This window comes from Macaca thibetana, chromosome 14 (assembly GCF_024542745.1).
Source record: "Macaca thibetana thibetana isolate TM-01 chromosome 14, ASM2454274v1, whole genome shotgun sequence".
NCBI classification, from domain to species: Eukaryota; Metazoa; Chordata; class Mammalia; order Primates; family Cercopithecidae; genus Macaca; species Macaca thibetana.
The window spans coordinates 75,383,299-75,404,419 of record NC_065591.1 but is presented as its reverse complement, the minus strand read 5'-3'; the positions used below and the strand labels follow the sequence as shown (position 1 = coordinate 75,404,419).

At 38.0% G+C, this 21,121-nt stretch overlaps 2 protein-coding genes and 1 long non-coding RNA gene across 31 annotated transcripts in view; 2 read left to right on the top strand and 1 right to left on the bottom strand.

Annotated features, from left to right (window-relative positions):
* The window catches only part of CCDC90B (coiled-coil domain containing 90B), a 695,243-nt gene that overhangs the window by 344,685 nt on the left and 329,437 nt on the right, over positions 1–21,121 (top strand). The window lies entirely within an intron of this gene.
* Positions 1–21,121, top strand: part of DLG2 (discs large MAGUK scaffold protein 2) — a 2,230,265-nt gene that overhangs the window by 2,075,575 nt on the left and 133,569 nt on the right. The window lies entirely within an intron of this gene.
* LOC126934940 (uncharacterized) overlaps positions 1–21,121 on the bottom strand; it is a 46,396-nt gene that overhangs the window by 1,869 nt on the left and 23,406 nt on the right. The window contains exons 3-4 of one of the 2 annotated variants that reach the window (XR_007719151.1): positions 8,476–8,635; positions 2,090–2,167 (exon numbers count right to left, since the gene is read on the bottom strand). The exons of the other annotated variant lie outside the window; for it this stretch is intronic. This is a non-coding gene — a long non-coding RNA (uncharacterized LOC126934940). The remainder of the gene's footprint in view (positions 1–2,089; positions 2,168–8,475; positions 8,636–21,121) is intronic. 2 annotated transcript variants of the gene reach the window in all.

Below are 21,121 nucleotides of genomic sequence, written 5' to 3'. Positions count from 1 at the left end.
AGCCCAGACCTACTCTAAATCAGTCTCTGGGAACGGGTCCCCAGGCATTAGTGTTTTTAAAGCTTTGCTAGCATCCCAGTATGCAGCAAAGTTCAGAACGACTATTTTATCTTTTCTTTCTTTTTTTTTGGTTTCTTTTCTTTTAAAAACATTTTCTTTACTTCCTCAGCTCATGTTTAAGCTGAAAACAATCATTTCTTTAAAGTCTCATATTTCTTGCATGGAAGTCTAATGCAAAGCTGCAGCTAGCTAATGGGAAGGCCAGTTCCTAAAATGACTTTCAATTTTAATCACATTTAACATTAGGTGACTCAGAATTTGGAAACCAACCTTGAACCTGATGCTACAATTTGCTAACACTTAGCAAAAATAGAACCCCCTGGTTCAAAAATAAATAACTTTGCAAAATAGATTGAAAGGGTTGGTAAGATTTCTTGAAAATCAGAGTTCTCACATTTACATTTTGATTTCCAGTGATGAAATGAACTGATTAGAAATTCTTAATTTTCATGAGGTCCCTTTGAAAATGTTCAGAGTGCAGGCGAGCGCCAAAGAACATATTAATAGTTTGAATGTGCGTGTATGTGTGTGTGTACATGTGTATCTAGCAAAATGACTGGGCTTGCAGTAAATTCAGGTACATCTAGGTTTACCCAATCCTTATTTCTGGTTCTTACTGCTCTCCTCTTCCTGACTCCATAGTACACAACTCCTCACTCCCCTTGCTGCCTGCCTCCATAGTTTGACCCTAACCGTAGCTTTTCCCCTCTGTGCTCTTGTTTACCCATGCCACTCCCCTGACTTAGGCTTAGCCTATCCCAGGCCTTCGCAATAGGTTGTCATGGAAACATTAGAGGAGCCTGCCTGGTGGGAGGGATGTTCTGTTTCCAAGTGAAAATGGAAAAGATTCAAGTGTGATTCGCTTCTAGCCATTTTAACCCTTGAGTTTCTCCATCTGTTTAAAACACACCCATGGTTCCTGATCACCAAATAGGTAAGAAGACTATTTTAACTTGGACTCTGCCTACCTCTGCACCCTCCTCCGCTGCTTCCCCTAAAAGCCCTGGAACGGAGCCTCAGGAAGCACTTTGTTCCTTCATTTCGCCTTTCCTTTGCACAGGCCCTTTCTTCAGTCTGCATACTGTCTCTTCCTCCTTCCCATTCTGTTTACGGGATTCTTAATGGTTTTTCAAGACTCCAGTCAGGCACCATGCCTCCCTAGAGGCTTTCACCTCTGCACCTACTCTCATAAGCACTTCCGTTATAATGGTTGTAGAAAACTCCAAGATTAAGGGACTATTTTCCTCCCTAGGTGGTGAGTTTATTAAAGGAAAGGCATGCTACTGCAAGGAGTATGTTTCTCATACTCCTGGGGTGAGGTCTTATCTCTATTCATGACTAGAATTAAGATCTTGAACAAGTCACTTAGCTTTTTGAGCCTCAGTTTTCTCATACCTGAAATGGAAATGATGGTACATAATATAGCTACTATTTATCAGATGCTGACTATGTTTTATGCATTTTCTCATTTAATCTTATTTAATCCCTCTGCCAATTTGGTGAGAGATAAAACATTATTGACCTATTTTTACAATTAGGAAAATATGACTCAGAGTTGAGAAGCCTGTCCTAAATCACATAGCTCTTAGGTGGCAAAGCCAATAGTCAAGTCAAGATCTAATTCTGTTACTGTGCTCTAGTGCCTGTATATGCAAGTAAAGCACCTAGCCCTGTGCCTACCCTTGGGGAGAGGGAAGGGACAGATAAACAAATGGACGAATGGAAGAATTAGTGATAAATTGCCTTGGAAAAAGTATGATCCTAAGCACTCCATGGGGATCCAAATGGAAAATTAAACTCCTTCCTCTGGTCTAAGCCTAATGTGCACCGTTTCTCCAAGTGTGTGGTAAAGGTCAAGAATATAAGACTTCTATCACCCATGTTTATACCTGTGTGCTATTTCAAATACATGCTTCCCTCCCACTCTAAACAGTTGCCCCCCATCAAAAGAAGCTTAAGGTAGACTGGCTCCTGGCTCCTGGAGAACTGAAAAGCAGAAAAAATGGTCTTTGAATAGCTATTAAACCACCTTGACAGCTGCCACCTGGCAACAAGCCCTCACATCCCCTGTTCCCGTCCTTCAGTGCAGTGTCACAGTCCCTTACTGCTTCAGTGGACAAAGAAGAGAATAGTTAAGTGAGTCCCACTTAAGTAGACATAATTAACCTTTAGAGTTAATCATTCAGCACCATTCAGTGAATTTCTTTAATTTTCCTTTCTAACCCGGTAATTTAGCAAAAGAAAAAGATGTGCTGTTATTGAAATATTTCCATTTTTATGTACAGATAAGTGTAAAAGTCTTAATTAAAGGATCCTGTGTTAGAGCTGAGTGTATGTAAATAATGCCTGGAGTTTCAAAAGCAAAAAACAAAGCTTGTCAGTTTGTCTAGGACCAGTCATCACACGATGTTTGTTTTCTATAGCATGCTTCACTAATAAATTTGGTTACCAAGGTTACTAATTTTTAAAATTACAGTTCTGAAATTAACAAACAGCATGGCCTCCTACAGAATCATAGAGGCAGTGAATTCATAGTATCTCCTTCTTTGTATCACATTGCCTCTCTCTGTCTCTCTCTCTCTTCCCCCTTCCGTCCTTCTCAATATACATGCATTAAACACATTTCCTTTTACATTCAAAAGGGCTATGCAATTGTTTTCCCATGCTAATACACATAATTTTTTTTAACACCACAGACAATAACAGTTCTAGATCCAATGCCAAAACTGTGATTCACTCCAGCTTGCAACATAGATTAGACAATTAGACTATTCTTTGTAAAATACTGACTTTTATTTTGGATCTGGTTATTTTTGAGGAAAATAAAAGACCATGAGTATTGATAAATAATGGTTTTGTGTTAATTTTTAAGCAACCTGTACTTGACAGCCAGAATAGTGATCCATTTAAAAGATTAGGTTCTTTGATAAAATGATGCATTTAAAGGCTAGGTTCTTTGATAAAATGATGTGGGTTTTAATTTGTTTCGTCGATTTACCAGTTGTGTGATCTGGAAAATGCTGTTTTCTCTAAGTCTCAATTTTCTCCTCTTTCTATTGTGGATAACAACAGTACCAACCTCATAATCATGTTGTATAAATAAAATCAGACACTGTTTATAATATGCTTAATGTAGTGTTCAGCCTATATGTAAAAGATGCTCAATAAATGGTAGTCATTATTTATTATTATTATTACCTCATTGCATAGTTGTAAGGATTAAATGAGATGATGCATTAAATTGCTTGACACACTTCTAGGCAGATGGAATATGCTTAACAAACATTACCTCCCTTATGGTTACCACAGATCTGTTGCCCTGTAACTGTTCCGTAGTTGGTTGCTACACTGCCAGTCCCTAATGTTCCCTTCTTTTCCCTCTTTGCTTTGTTTACTTCAGTGCCCATGAAATAACAGGGTTCCACAGATGTTTAATTAGCTTCCTGTTTCCCTTTTGCTCTGTTTTCAATCATGTCTCACAAGTCAAAACATTCCTTTTTCCCACATTGATTCAGATTCATGCAGCACCATGGACCTAGCTGTGAGTTGTGGTGCCCCTCTTGTTAGCTGGGCAACCTTGCACAAATTACTTCCATTTCTGGCTTTTAGATGTTTTTCATGTAAACCACATAGATAGGAAAAGGTAAACTCTGGGATCCCTTCCTGTCCAACATGCACTGACTCTCACACTTGGTTTTAGTCATGGTCTTGGGGACGCTACATAGTACAGGAACCCAGGTCTTAGAGACCTAGTATTTGTAGTAAATATAAACACTGGACATGAAAAGGGCACATTCTTACCAGTAGCATTTCAATATTTTTCCCTAGTGTGATATTTGAGGAGTGTTGAGACCGTGGGGTTACACTGTCAAAATTTTGTAGTATGAAAATAATTCTCAGCTTTGCCAAAAGGACAAGCATGTAGATCTAAGTACCAAGTATTTAAAACATGACCACATGTCCTACAAAGAGAGTGATATCCAACCTGTATCTCTGTGACTGCCTTTGCCCCAGAAAGGCAAAATCTATTTTACATGAGGACATAATTCTGAATTAATAAGTAAAATTCAGTAGAAAACGATAGGGCTCCAACATGGCTAGTTTAGAAGCAAACTTTTCCAGCAGGATTTTTTTTTTTTTTTTTTTTTTTTTTTTTTTGCTTGGGAATAGAAAGGGATTATACAACACAAATTTCAAATTTCAGGTTATTTCATCTCCAAGTTTGGCAGAGAGAGTAAGGATGGGAGTGGGGAGAAGGGAGCATGCATGCAAAGATCCCACACATGCCCTGTAACTCCTAGGTTGTCGTCAATAATGGGAAATACATTTCCATTTTTGGGTTTAAAATCAATTGTTAGATAATTTCCTAAAATCAGATTCTCCTACTTTGTGTACATTGTGACTAAAACTCAAGCCAACTTAATGGGAAATTTCAAAATTCTGTCATTTCCAGCTCTCGGGGCTCCTCCATCTGTCCTAGTTGTGCTTGGAGCCAGAAAGGAGCACAGAGCCAGATTTCTCATTAGCACTAAACCTGTTGGACCAAGAAGATGATAGCATATGAAGCCCTGCTGGGGCAGGTTGGCTACAAGGCTGGAAATGGTTATCTCAGGGCTCTGAAGCCTGTATGTTGATGTAGAAGGGCATGTCTGGGGTTAAAAGATTGCCGGGCTTAGGAAATTTTCTAAGTTTATTACAATTTGTAGGCCATTTGTGCCCATGATGAAATAAGTTGAACCAAGGGAAGCATTCTTCTTTTTGCCATCTCCTTTTTGGTTTCATCTCTGATTTAATTCATCCTATGATTTGATGTAAATAGTAGGTTGAGTCATATGAAATTGTCAAGGTTTCATATGGTTCAACCTAGTATTTTACTTTAAAAGGGGGCTTCTGTTTGAATGTACTGACTGCTTGCTATCCCTTCGTTGGCTAGAAAGGTTCTTAGACAGCAGAGGGTTGAAAATGGTTGTTGTGTAATAGAACTCCACCATAGTTTCTTGGATTTTAAATTATAACAATAGAGCTAAAAATAAAATAAAACAATTCATTCATTAGCCTGCTGCCCCAACAAATAGCATAATCAACTGTGCTTTTAGCTTTTATATTAGAACCAGCTGTAGTATCTGAAAGATCTCTCTCTCTCTGTGTGTGTGTGTGTGTGTGTGTGTGTGTGTGTGTGTATGTGTGTATGTGTATGTGTCCTGATTTATTTATCTGAAGTATAATTATGGATTGCTCCTGATTTATGATGGCTTAACATAGGATTTTTCAACTTTTCAATGGTGCAAAAATGATACACATTTACCAGAAAATGTACTTTAAGTACTCATAAAACCACTCTGTTTTTTACTTTCAATACAGTATTCTACAAATTACATGAGATAATCAACACTTTACAGGTTGAGCATCCCAAATTTGAAAATCCAAAACCTGAAATGCTCCAAAATCCGAAACTTTTTGGGTGTTGACATGACAAGGGAAATGCTCATTGTGGAGTAATTTGAATTTCGGTTTTTTTTAATTTGAGGTGTTCCATTAGTAAGTATATTTCAAAATCTGAAAAAAAAATTGAAATCCAAAACATTTCTGGCCCCAAGCATTTCAGATGAGGAATACTCAACCTATACTATAAATCAAGCTTTATGTTAGATGATTTTGCCCATTGCAGTCTAATTTAAGCACATTTAAGGTAGGCTAGGCTAAGCTATGATGTTTGGTAGGTTAGGTGTATTGAATGCATTTTTGACTTAATGATATTTTCAACTTACATTGGGTTTATTTGGACATAACCCATCAAAAATCGAGGAGTGTCTGTATATACAGTGAAATGCATGGATCACCACCCAGGTCAAGATACAGAACTTTCTAACACCCCGTAAGACATGCTCATGCCCTATTTTAGTCAATCCTAGACCTTGTCCCCTACCCTGAGAAATAGCTACTATTCTGAATTTTATACCATAGATTAGCTTGGTCTATTCTTCAACTCCATATAAATTAAGCCTTGCAGTCTTTTTTCTTTCATATCTGGTTTCCTTGGCTCAACATGATATTTATAAGAGCCATTCATATTGTTTTGTATTTGAGTAGTCTGTTGCTTTTTATTACTTTATGTATTATTCCATTACATGAATATAATACAATTTGTTTATCCATTCTTCTGTTGAAGGATACTATTATTTCCAGTTTGTGGCTCTTATGAATAGAGTTGCTACAAACATTCTTGAAGAAATTTCTTTTAAAAGATGCATTCATTTGTTTTGGTTATATCCAAGAGTGAAATTGCTGGGTTATAATCATATAATCAAATACTTTAAATAAATTGCTAAACCATTTGCTAATAGTAGTTGTAGAAAATGTAGTGAGTGTCCATGTGCCTTGCTAAGACTCTGTGGTGGATGGACGGGAGGAGTCCTATTACTAAAAGAGAGGGGACAATGGGTACAAGGGGACAATTAGCAGACCCCACCATAGTGCCCATGGACAATAGTTCATGAATATATTAACTGCGACGATTCTTTTCGTGAATTTTGAGAGTATGAGATTTAAACATGTTAAATCAAGTTTAGCCTACAGCTGCCTTCTTACAGCTGCTTTCTTACATATTTTAAGTTTGGCCTAAAGGTTTCTCTGCACATGGTGAACTATAACAAGTGGAGGTGTAAACAGACCTCAGCCTACACTTGTGCCAATCACAGAGTTTTGGACAATCAAATGCAGCCAACTATCCAAACCATGTTCAAATAAGGCAAACACCAACTGTAACCAATCCAGTTGTTACTGTACCTCACTTGTTTTCTGTATGTCACTTTCCTTTTTCTGTCTGTAAATTTTCTTCCACCATGTGGCTGCGCTGGAGTCTCTGAGCCTGCTGTGTCTCAGGAGGCTGCCAGATTTGCGAATAGTTCATTGCTCAATTAAACTCCTTTAAATTTAATTCAGATGAATTTTTTTTTTTTTTTTTTGAGATGGAGTCTTGCTCTGTCGCCCAGGCTGGAGTGCAGTGGCGGGATCTTGGCTCACTGCAAGCTCCGCCTCCCGGGCTCAAGTCATTCTCCTGCCTCAGCCTGCTGAGTAGCTGGGACCACAAGTGCCCGCTACCACGCCCAGCTTGTATTTTTAGTAGAAATGGGGTTTCACTGTGTGAGCCAGGATGGTCTTGATCTCCTGACCTCATGATCCTCCCGCCTTGGCCTTCTAAAGTGCTGGGATTACAGGTGTGAGCCAACGCGCCCAGCCTTTTATTTTCTTTTAACAAACACTAACTTATGCTTTCAAGTAGCAGTAGCTCTATTCCTTTAAAGAGAGGTAAACTTCGTGGAGACCCTGACAACTGTATGGTCTGACGTTCCTAAAGGGCAGCAAAATTGTTTTCTCTGATTTCAAAGATGATGAGAAATGCTAGTGGAGATGTTAAAGTCTTTCAGTATCTCTGATGCATCTTTCACTTTGATAAGATTGTTTTTAGCTTCTGGCTGCACCCATCAAAGGTTTCCTCACTCTTAATAAAACAATAAATGCCTACAGATTTAGACACATAGATGCAGATTAGCTAATTGTTTTTTGTTCATTATGTTGTGTTTTTAAATTTCTTTACTGACTACAACTATAGTATATATACATATATTCTATAAATGTTAGCATATACTAGCATATATGCTAGTATGTATAGTAGTATACACTGACTAATATTTAACCTCTGGTTCTTAAGAGCTTAAATCCCCTGTGGATCTCAAGTTTGCATAAATCTTTTAAGTATGAAAAGATAATTTAAGTTTTTAAGTAACAGCTCTTCTCTTTCTTGAAAAGGAGTTAAACACCAAAGAATCACCAATGACTCTGTGGAATGAGTCTGAAAAGTAGCATAGCAACTGGTAAAGTCACTCAACAAATGTGTGTCCCCTTCTCCTAGTATCTCACAGTCACAGATAAATCACAGTGACAGTTTAGAGTGGTAAATGCTATGCATTATGAGATGCTAATGTTTCTATTTCTACCTTTCATGGGTTAATAGCAGAAACAATGCTGACTGCCATGAAATGGAAGAAGTATGAAGTTCTCACATTTATGGACAAAATTGGAACACTGCCAGTACCCTTGGGTGTATTGTTCTGTGTTCCAGTCACAAGCCTGACTTTTGCAGTCCTTTAGAACATAGCTGGTAATATAGAAGGTAAGAACTGCGGGAAACAGTCAAGTGAAATCACCCAACACCTACAGCAGCTCCACCTTTAACTGGCTGCATGACCTTGAATAAATTTTTAAACTCTTTGAGTCTCAGTTACCTCATATTTAAAGTGAGTATAAAAACAGTTCTTATCCCATAGGATTCTTATGAGGATTAACTAAGCTTATTCTGGTAAAGCTCTTCAGAATAATATGTGGCACTTAGTAAGCACACGTTGTTGCTGTTACCATTGTTGTCTCTTCTGGAGTTATTTCCCTGGTCCCACTGCTTTAGAAATTAGTTGCTGACATTTATGTTTATTTCTTTGCTTGCTTGCTTACGTGTTTTGTTTTTTTCTCCACATTATTAAATACCAGTGCTGAGTGGGTCTTAAAAAGCTCATTTCCCCTGTTAGAAAACACAAAATTTTAACAAATTCGGTTTAAAGACTGAATTGGCTTTTATTCATGAATCAGGCATCATCTCATCCAAAGACTTAGATAAGGCACTCTAATAAGCTGAGGGAAGGAGATAGGCTTTATAGGCGGAAAATGGCTCAAGAAAGCAAAAACGGGAAACAAAAATTGAATTGGGCATTTTAAAGCTGTCTTCCTCATAGGGTTAAATCAGAGGAAACTTCCTTATCCTGCTGGCTCAGTTAAACTGGGCCCCTTCTGATTGGTTGCTGTGAATCAATCAATCTCTCTCTCTCTCTCTCTCTCTCTCTCTCTCTCTCTCTCTATCTATCTTTTTGAAAACTAGTCCATTTCAAAGTTTGATTATATGGCACCTAACATTAATGACTCTATTCTGATTTGTTCTGGCCTCTTGGGCCTAGTGCAAGAGCTTAGTCCAAACAATAGCTTCCCATAAATTTCATTTAACACCCTTTGAATTTAAAACAAAATTTTAAATTAGTTTTTGTCTTATAGATTTTCTATTTTTAAAGCAGTTTTAGGTTCACAGCAAAATTGAGAGGAAGGTACAGAGATTTCCGTATACCCTGCCCCCACCCATGTGTAGCCACCCACACCAGTGGCACATGTGTTACAGTTGATCAACCTGCATTGACACATCATTATCACCCAAAGTCTACAGTTTTACATTACCTTTTTCTCTTGGTGTTGAACAATACATGGCTTTAGACAAATGTATAATGACATGTATCCATTATTATAGTATCATATGGAGTACTTTCACTACCCTAAAAAACCCTGAAATTTGACAAAGTGTATTTTTCAGTTCCCAGAAACACTTGCTTCAGAAAAAAGCAGGTGAAAAAGCAATGGCAACAAAAGCCAAAATTGGCAAATGGGATCTAATTAAACTGAAGAGCTTCTGCACAGCAGAAGAAACTACCATCAGAGTGAATAGGCAACCTACTGAATGAGAGAAAATTTTTACAATCTACCCGTCTGACAAAGGGATAATATCCAGAACCTACAAAAAACTTAAACAAATTTATAAGAAAAAAACAAACAACCCCATCAAAAAGTGGGCAGAGGATATGAACAGACACTGCTCAAAAGAAGACATTTATGCAGCCAACAGACACATGAAAAAATGCTCATCATCACTGACCATCAGAGAAATGCAAATCAAAACCACAATGAGATACCATCTCACACCAGTTAGAATGGCAATCATTCAAAAGTCAGGAAACAACAGGTGCTGGAGAGGATGTGGAAAAATAGGAACACTGTTGGTGGGACTGTAAACTAGTTCAGCCATTGTGGAAGACAGTGTGGCGATTCCTCAAGGATCTAGAACTAGAAATACCATTTGACCCAGCCATCCCATTACTGGGTATATACCCAAAGGATTATAAATCATGTGGCTATAAAGACACATGCACAGGTATGTTTATTGCAGCACTATTCACAATAGCAAAGACTTGGAACCAACCCAAATGCCCATCAATGACAGACTGGATTAAGAAAATGTGGCACATATACACCATGGAATACTATGCAGCCATAAAAATTGATGAGTTCATGTCCTTTGTAGGGACATGGATGCAGCTGGAAACCATCATTCTCAGCAAACTATCGCAAGAACAGAAAACCAAACACTGCATGTTCTCACTCATAGGTGGGAATTGAAGAATGAGAACACTTGGACACAGGAAGGGGAACATCACACACCAGGGCCTGTCGCGGGGTAGGGGAAGGGGGGAGGGATAGCATTAGGATATATATCTAATGTAAATGACGAGTTAAGGGTGCAGCATACCAACATGGCACATGAATACATATGTAACAAACCTGCACGTTGTGCACATGTACCCTAGAACTTAAAGTATAATAATAAAAAATATAGAGAGAGAGAAAAAAAAAAAGCAGGTGAGGATATTCAGTTCCTCAAAAACCCAAAGATGAGTTGCCAAAAAATATGACTCCAAGAGGATCGTATTAAAGAAAAAAATATTCTCAGAAGTTTTATTCCAAGAACACACTTGAAATTCAGTCTTAACTTGGTAACATTTGCCTGTGCTGGCTGGGTGATAAACACACTTGAAATAGGTGGAATCTCTTATGAATAAAGGAAGCAGTTTGAAGCGTTGTCATTGTGAATATAGTAAACTGCTGAAGATAAATTTTTCTAGTATATTTGGAGTCTGGGCATGAAAACCTTCATCATCACAGCGCTGTCTTTTTGTTTTTAATTTAGTTTAGTTTAGTTTAATTAGCTTTTCAAGCACTTTCTGCAAGCTTGAGCGAATATTCATGAATGTATTTCTGCTAAACTACAGTAATGAATTATTTATTTTGAAATCTGTCTATATTTTTAGCTACTCATACCAGCAGTTTAGAGAAATAAAAAACTTCGGGATCTTATAGCTGACTTTTCTGAGGTGAAATGTGACATGAATTGAAAATAAAAGAGAACAGATCTTTGCAACATATATAGCTGGTGAAAGATCACTTCTAGAACACACACGGAGAACTATAAAGCAATCAGAAAGACTCAAACAGCCCTATAGAAAATGGGTAAGTACTTTTAAAACAAAGAGGAAAAAAACACAAATTACTTATTAACATATGAAAACATGCTTAAAATCATTGATAATCAAGGAATTGCAAATTAAACTGCAATAACGCACCATTCACATTTACTAAACTGATAAGAATTATGAAGTCCAGTTGATTCCAAGTGGTAGAGAGGATATGAAACTGCCAGAATTCTCATCCACTGTGTGAACTGGAAGAATTACTTTGGAAAACAGTTTAACATTATTTAATGCAATTAAAAATGTTACCCAGCAACTCATTTATTTAAGCATGTACCTTAAGGAAAATTTATATACAGGGATAGGAGACATGTCTAACAATATGTATACTAATACTGTTAGTAAAATCTAAAGGTAACTTAATGTAAGCTGGATGTATGAGTTATATTTATACAATGAATATAACTGTGAGAATGAATGAAGAACTGTTACATATATCAACATGGATGGGCCAAAAAAAAGATAGTTAGAGGATGATGTACCGTAATTTCAGGAGAGTTACCTATGGAAGAAGAGTACTTAGGAAGGAAACTATACCAAAAATGGCATCCTGAGGGAATCTAAGTCACTGTTAATGTTGTTTGTCTTGGTGATAGGTGTATAATACTCATTTTATTTTTAAACAATTGTGCAGAGATTTTATATAATTTCTTGAATATGTGAGCTGTCTCCCACTATCATCACTCATACGCATTCATTCACACACACACACGCACACACATACACACACACATGGTCACTGGTTTTTATCCCTAAAACAAAACAAAACAAAAGACGGTAAAGTATGGACCTAGAGTGAGTATACAGATATAGAAAATAGAATCATGAAGGAAAATAATAAGAATGCTCTTTAAAATGTGATCATATTGCCTCAGTTTTTTCTGTGAATCGGTGAGATTGAATTATAAATAAGTAAAATTGGAATAAACAATGGCAAAGTAATTTTGTCAGCAATATCACATCCTTGTCACCATTTCCTGAGCGCTTACTATACTTTGGTTCTCTCTTCATTTTTGTTGTTCCTCACTATACCGCCATGAGGCAGGTAAGAATGTATCCAAATTTACAAAGAGGTGTGCTGTGAATCAAAACAGCTACAAAAAATTTGCCCAGTTCTAAGACTGAAACGTGGCCAAGGAGCTGCCCTGAAATTCAGATTCCATCTGCCAGGCCCAGGCACCATTCTCTCCATTCTGCCCCAATATCTTCCTTGGTTTAACGTTTTCACCTGCAGGGAGGCAGTATTAGAGATGAATAGACTCTTAGTCAAAGTCTTAGGACAAATGATGTCCTTATTGGACTTCCAACCACCCTTTCTTTGTTGTAACTTTCCACAAGAATAAGAAGTTCACATTTTCACAATATTGGTGTGCCATCCACTGCCAGCATGGTGCTGTACTTTGCTGGAAAATAATGACTCAGATGACTAATCTGTATGAACGCACATGCATTTTGCAAAGTGTTGTGTCAAAGCACAGGTCAAATCAATTAAGTTTTTTGTAAGGACCCAATTTTCATACTGGAACAAGTTAAATAATTGACTGCAATGAAAAATGGTAGGGAGAGTTTGTAAGAAAATTAATTGAAATGAGAAAGCAGAAAGACTCGCTCATTTCCAGAAGTGGTATTTGAAATCCAGAAACATGTGGTTCATTCATTTCCTTGGTCCGTAATTTATTCCCACTGCAGCACATTACTCTCTTGGTTGCTTTGCCAAAGTGCTCAATCCTCCTCCTTCTTCCTGAGGAAGAGGGGTCTGTGGCAAAGTGCTTTGGGAGCTAGAGTCTGATTCACCAGAACACAGTCTGGCAGGTCTGTCTCTACAAAGGCAGGGATAGTTCTGGTCTCAATAAGCAGAAAACACTAAGAGCTTGGAGAACCAGAAGCAAAGATCTGTGATCACAGCAAGTTGTTCTTTTCCTTAAGAACTTCAGTGACAGCTGATCCCTGTGCCTCATGCCTGGAATTCCAGCACTTTGGAAGGCCGAGGCCGGCAGATCATTTGAGCCCAGGAGTTCAAGATCAGCCTGGGCAACATGGTGAAACCCTATCTCTACCCAAAAAAAAGAGAAAGAAATATATACAAAAATTAGCTTGGCATGTTGGCATGTGCCTGTTGTCCCAGCTACTCGGGAGGCTGAGGTGGAAGAATGGTTTAAGCCTGGGACGCAGAGGTTGCATTGAGCCAAGATTGCACTGCAGCTTGGGCAACAGAGAGAGACCTTGTCAAAAAAAAAAAAAAAAAAAAAAAGAACATCACATATTACTTTGTAGCTGTAATTACCATATTTGTCTGTTTATACAAATTGTCTGAGAAGCTAACAAGTGGTTCAAACAAAAAGAGAATTCTTGGCTCCATCTCCGCACTTACCAACTTACCAAGTCAGAACATCACAGGGTAGCTACATACATCACAGGAATTTTACATACAAAACACGTTAGGGAATTAAACTAAGCTTGGAAACTACTGGCCCATATAGGATAATGCCCCAAACTCTTCGGCATGGCATTGAGGACTCTTTGCAAAGTAATCTCAGTGTACCCCACTTCCCCTGATTATGAGGGGAAGAACTCTATTTCTCTTCCAATATAAAGCCATAGGACTTTGCATTCATTTCTTCAATAAACATTTGTTGAGCATCTGCTCTGTGCCATATTTGACAGGTATTATAGATCGTATCTTAGTCTATCATTGCATGCTCTTAGTTGAGTTCATAACTTCCACACTAAGTAACAGCACAGCCTGGCTTATGCTAAATGACAACTGAAACTTCTACCAAGGATAGTAAATACCTATAGGCAATGCTTCCCTCAATCCCAGAACAGACATTGTTTATCATTGTACTCAGCATTCTTCCCACTGAGTTCAGAGACAACTTCAGAAGCTTTCTCAACAGTCACTATCACACCATCTGCTTTGGCATGTGAGACAAAGTCTGTTTGCAGTCTCTGTTATAGATCATGTTTGACAAGACTGAACTAATACCCTTCCTCCCTCCTTCACTTTCACTAAGGTGACTGAACATGTGCTCAGGCTTTAGGAAAGGTAGGAGTTTTCAGAGGTAGTCATTGCTTCTAAGATTGGTGTGTGGGCAGTAATGCACCCCAGGGCAGAGGCCCCAGTCTGCACATCTCTCTGTACAGGAGGGTCATGTATTTGCTATTGCTAGACTAAGAACACGGATGACTTTTGGCACTCAGACACTACCCTCTCTCTCCTCCTGTCTGCCTTGACTGTATGTAGCTACTATAGTAATCCACAGTATCAAACAAGTTTTCTAAAAGTCCCATTAAATACAGGCTGCCAAATTTTGTGATTCAGTTTTTTATATTCAGGATTAAGTTGTCATAGGAGAAAAGGAGATGTATAAAATTTATCAAGAGAAACATTCCATTATTGTCTTCACAGGCTGGTTCCAATAGGAACAGGAAAGAGTAAAATGGAGAGCTCAGCTGGATTCACACAGACCTGGAATTGAATGTCTCACACACACACACACACACACACACACACACACACCCTATAGTTAGCTGTGAGAACTCATCTTTTCCTCATCTTTGAAAAAAAAAAATAGGATGTGTGTGTGAATAATCTCTCTATCATCAGCTTATTTTAACTGGCATAGGCATACATATGAGCCTCTTAAATGCTTTGTTGACTATGCCTTATGTTCTCAGTTTCTGGCCCAGAACCTGGGACATTAGGGAGGGTTTCAATAAATGTCAATCACATCACATCACATCACACTCAACTTATCTATAGGCAATTTATCTAAGAATGTCAAGGATCCCAAACACTATTAAGAACAAATCAATAGCCAAAATAAATGTTGCTAGGAATATAGATTTTCCAAGCTCATGAACTTAACTCAAAGATATCGCTACAGCCCCTCATGCAAAACCTATTTAACATTAGTTTAGTTCTAAACTACTAATACTGCTTTTCAACTCACTATAGGTTACAGGTAGGGTCATGAGAGCAAGTAGGAGCATTATCAGAAGAAAATTAACCTGGGATTGGCGGGGGCCGGGGGGGGATGCAGTGAGAGAGAGAGAGAACGAGCAAGTAGGACTCAAAGAGATACTAACCAATGATTATAGAGTGCCTACCCTGTGTTTGAGGCTTGATAAACGACACAGGATCTTGTCCTCAAGAAACACAACGTCTAGTGGCAGTGGGAGCTACACAGGTAATTCCACAGTATTATGCTGTTATGAATAGCTATTCGGGGCCCCATGGTGTCACAAAGGAAGGGGTAAGTGGTCACTCCTAGTCACGGAATTGACAAAGGAAGGGCAAGATAGGTTTCCTAAAACCTAAGATGTTTTTCATATCTTTTGAAGGATTGGTGAGTGTTTATTAGAAAACCAAGGATAGGGAGGGAGGCAATAGATAGTTATCCAATCAGAGGGAACAGTTTTCCAAACAGAGGAAGCAGGATAAGCAAAAGCAAGGAGGTGTGAAATAGCCTAATGCCCTCAAGAATGTACCATGCCAGACCTGGTTCAGCATGACAGGAGCCCACTCACCGCGGGAGGGGTTAGGCGAGAGGGAAGGGGAAGTTGCAGAGGTGATAAGGTGAGCTCACAGAGATATTTACATGCCTTCCATGCTGAATTTGGACTTAAGGCTGTAGTTCATAGAGAGCCATTGAAAGAATTTTCTGTTTGTTTTGTTTACTAAGCAAGCATGTAAAGTACTCAGATGTGGTTTCAGTAAAACTACTCTTGCTAAGTGCCAAGGAAGGACTTCGGGATGCTGAAAATGGAAATAGGGGAACCTGTTTGGCTGCTGCAGCAATTCAAGCTAGAAATCATGAGGCCCTAAACTAAGGCCTAAGCAATGGGACTGGAGAATATGGGGCCGATGAAAACCAGCTGGAGGTAAGTCCACAGGATTTAATTGTGTGGCAGATTTAGGGCAGGGGCAGACAGCTTTATACATCTCAGCAGCCTTGAAGATACCACTGCATGATACGCAGTGCCAAAAATGATATGTTGAATGACAGTCATGAGACTTCAAAAGAATTTAAATTATGTTCAGTATACTCTGTTTGCTAAAGCAGTGAAGAGTAATATCTATTTTAGAGAAAGTTCTGCCTGAATAATTCATTTACATTTAATGTATGACTCCCAAAGATCCTAATGATGAGCTTTAGTGTATATAAAGATCTCAAGTTTATGAAGTAGCTAGTATTAAAGAGTATCCATTGGTCTATTACCTCATTTAAGCCTCAAAATAACCCTGCTGGGAAAGTACTCTTAAATCCAAATGCAGATGAGCAACCCTAAAGCTGGGACAGAGGAAATCAATGTTTGAAGATCACACGGCCAGCAGTATTAGAACGATTTTGACTTAAAAATCCAGGCCCTTTCTACTACACTGTCATTAGCCTAACTTTTCCAATAAGCAGCCATGTTCTGACTGAAATGAGTAGCTATTAAATATTGTAAAACTGAAATACGTGCTTGGAGTTTGTTGTCCCATCTTTCACTTTAAGAAGGTGCTCAGGAGTTTCTGAAACGTTTTTGCTGGGAATGAGGAGACGATAACTTTTCTGAAAGAACAGCCAAAGAGAACAGACAGAACATGTGTGGAGCTGAGAAAAGTATTCCAGTAACAGTTGATCTCATTTTTTTTTCCCCTTCTTGGAAATGCAGAATTAAGCATGTGCCATCTTGCCCATGCAAAACACATATCCTCTGAAATGATTTTGAGATGTAAATTAATTCCCACCCTGGAGCAAATAGCAAATCATCCAGGCAACCTAGTCCTGTAGACTAAAATAGGGAGCATCAGACCATGACTCTCTCTTGCCTGACTCTGGGATCCTAAACACGCCCGTTAATTGTTCTATGCCTCAGTCTCTTCAGATGCAAAAGGAAGATGACAATACTGGCCTTCTTAAGATGTTGTAAAGATAGGCAAGGGAATGTCAGTATTTTGAAAGGTCAAATATTCTTACAATTGTAGAGTTTATTTTTATTCTATAAGAAAGTTTTGGTTTTTGTGTTTGTTTGTTTGTTTGTTTGTTTTGAGACCGGGAGCTCACTCTTCCAGGCTGGAGTGCAGCTGCGCAGTCTCAGCTCACTGAAACCTCCGCCTCCCAGGCTCAAGTGATCCTCCCACCTCAGCCTCCTGAGTATCTAGGACTGTAGGCATACACCACCATGTCTGGCTAATTTTTTTTTTTTTTTTTTTTTGGTAGAGATGGGGCTTTGCCTCAGCCTCCTGAGTAGCTGTGACGACTACAGGCACACACCACTACGACTGGCCAATTTTATTTATTTATTTATTTATTTATTTATTTATTTATGGTAGAGGCGGGGTTTTGCCATATTGCCCTGGTCTGAAACTCCTGGGCTAAAGAGATCCTGCCACCTTGGCCTTCCAAAGTGCTTGGATTACAGGCATGAGCCACTGTGTCTGACCAAATTTTATTCTATGTTTCCTAGATTAAAAAGTAGAAAATTTTATCTCATTCCATTTTCTTCACCAAATATTCTTTGAGCACATACCATGTGCGGGTACAGTGGAGGCACAGAGTTGAATTAGATATATATCCCACTCTCAGAGAGCTCGTGATCCTGCTACTTAATTTTGATGTCTCTTGATCTCATTCATGAGACATGTTGATAATTCTCTCATTTATGTTGTCTAATTTAATCTTTACTTTATCTTTTGAAGTAGGTATCTATCCATCCCTATTTTGTAGATATGACTGTTGAGCCTTGGCAGTGACTGAACTGGAACCAACCCCAGTTTTTCTGACTCCCTAAACTCAGGTCTCCTTTGATCATCACAGAATTGCTTCGCTGTCTCAGTGAAGAAAACAAGTATGTTCATAATGAGCTCCAGTAAAAATCTGATGACAGTGAGGAATCTAAGGTAGGAACTAAAAGCTATGAGAACCCAGCGAAGAGAACAATTAATTTTAGATTAGGTCAATTCTCAGAATGTATTTTCATAAGAAGAAACGTTTGAAATACATTAGGAAGAATAACCAGAAAAAAATAGAAAAAGAAAAAATGTTCAGCAGAAGGAGCATGTACAAAGGTGTGGAGATGAACAGGTAAATGTTGTTTGGGAACAGTGAACATAATGGGATTAAAACATGAAAACTACAGATTGAATTGTTTTTAAAGATAGATTAGGTTCAGGTGAATGGAATCTTGAATATCATGTAAATAACTTGGGACTCTAAACAGTAAGGAGTTTGAGCAGAGGAGTGATGTAGACATATTGGTGATTTAGAAATTATCCCAGTGGTGATGGGAAGGATGGATCATAGGTGGCTGAGACCAGAGGTTGGTAAACCAATTGGGGACTATTATAATAACATAGGCAAGGATAAAGAAGGACCTGGATTAAAGCAGAGGCAATGGGGATAAATGAAGAGGAACAAAGCAACATTCTAAATTATATTCAATAATTATAGCAATGTTAGATTTGAAGGAAAGGGAGAAGTCAATGATGAGCCTGAGGTTTCGGGCTTGGGTGGTTGGATAAATGGCTATGTCATTAACTAGGAAAAGAAATACAGGAGAAGAAACCAGTGTTATGGGAGGAAAGTTATTTTTTATTATGTCAACTTTAAGGGAGGGAGGAATGGACATCCTCCCCTCACATCAGATCATCGAAGCCAACTTTGATGATTTGATGTGGTGACAGTCATAGTCATGGTTTCCTTGAATCTTGTTATTATGCATGTTTTATTTGATTCAGTTATATAGTTTAAGCTAATTTTAGGGTTAAAATAAGGTCCCCTGTGCTGTGAGACTTTTATGTTCAGATCATGTTCTTGCCAATATGCAAAACAAAGAAATAAATACATTTTAAGGGTTGTATACATTTATTACCTTAATATCTGTAAATTTTTCCATCTGGATAACATTTTGATGTATTGTCTTATAATGCACCTATTACGACATCATCTCTACCTAATCAAGGGCATAGTTATGAGATTAAGGGCCAGTTAATTGATAATGGCAGACTTTTGTTTGGTTTTGAAACTCTTGTCATCCATTCTTTTTGTTCATTACATTCTTCTATAAATTGTTTGCAATGTGATATTTTACATGTTAAAATGAACTTGCATTTCAGTTAAATGGTGTCTCAAAAAGGCTGGAGAATCAAAGACTGAAAAAAAAAGGAGTAATTCAGTTTGCTGAGGATCAGCCTGAGACCACACTAGTAACACCATTTTTAGCTCCCTACAAAGTAATTTGGTTGAGGAGAAGTTCTACAGCAAATCAGCCTGAATTGTTCAGTTTAATTGTGGTTACAGAGCCACTTGTGCAGTAACATTAATTACAATGAATGTTTTAGCCATTAAAGCCTGACATTAATTTGGTGCCTTGGATTCTTAATGGTAAGAAAAATGAGGAGGATGCCCTGTTTATCTCATTTAATGCCTGGAACACAGTAAGTTATCAACAATTTATCCTCAGTTTCCTCATCTGCAAAATGCAAATGATAATAGTCCTTACACAACTGGATTTTGAGAATTGTAAGAGAAAAGACTTAATATATTATCTAGCATAAAAGCACCTAATGCCTTCATTAATAGTTGAAAAGCCAGTACAGCAATGCTTTATTTAATACACCAGAGCTGGGAGAAAACTCACCTTACATTTTATTTACATTTGAGAAATCAAAGGGCCTAGAAAGAAGTGGTTTTTTCCCCCATAAATAGATTTATTGCTTGTAAAGATTTTTTGCTCTGAGATAATTTAAAGAATTCTATAGTCAGAATGAACTTTTATCCCATATGCGTTGATAAAAGAATATGCCTAAATACCTGTATAATGTGAAAAGCTGAGAAACTCATTACCACCACTACATAAAGCCATTATGAATTTCATTAATTGCTGTGGTACAGAAAGTAGAAGATCTACCTTTTAGTTCAAACTCAGCTCACCTGTATGGAACCTAAGGCTATTCTATTTCTTTCCTAAAATCTGGACCATCTTTAAAGTACAGACGAGTGGGAGCCCACTTGCTTTGGCTGAGAAATTCCATACAAACCTTCCAAGACCAAGTATTGCAACTCTCCTGGAAATGGACATTCCACAACCCCCGTGGCAGCTCAAGAATTAGAAGCAACCCAAAGCCCTTCCTTCCCATCCAATTTATAAATCCTCTCCTAAGTATCCTTTATATATGGCTTCTCTTCAACAACCTCTATTCTTAGATAGTTTTCCTGGTATTTAATATAAACCTTGATTGCTTCAATGTACAACAGTATAGCCTCTAATTTTATGCTTTTTGGACCATGTTCTTTAAGCGTGTTGTCGGTTTAAACAAGATCATGCATCTGAAATGTCTATGTAAATTATAGAGTGCTGTATAAAAATTACTCAAGACTGTGTTAACAAAGCTAAGATAGACAATGATGCAACATAGTTCTTAAATGCAACAATCCTTAAATTAGCTTCACACATAAAAGTTTGTTTCTTATCCGTACTACATACCAATCAGGGCTTGAGGAAGGGCTCTGCTCCACACAGTCACTCAATACTCACAATGATGGAGGTGCCACAATCTTAGAGCTGCACCATTAGAAATAAGTTCCTTGATAGCCAAGGTAGAAAAGAAAGGGTTGCATCCTAACACACTTGCTCATAGACCATTGACTGAAACATGCCACAAGGCCCTGCCTAAAGGGTTCAGGAAATACAGGGAACACATCAGTATTTGGCAAGCCATAATTGTCTCTTTCATAGTATTTCTATCTAGGCTAAGCAAATCTGAGGGCCTTGTATTTTTTTACTTCCCATTTTAACCTTTTATTTGCTATAATACTTATCTAGGTTTACTTTTGGTTTATGATATATATAGCCAATTTTTTAAGTAGTCTCAATAAGGACTTATTCCAATGCTC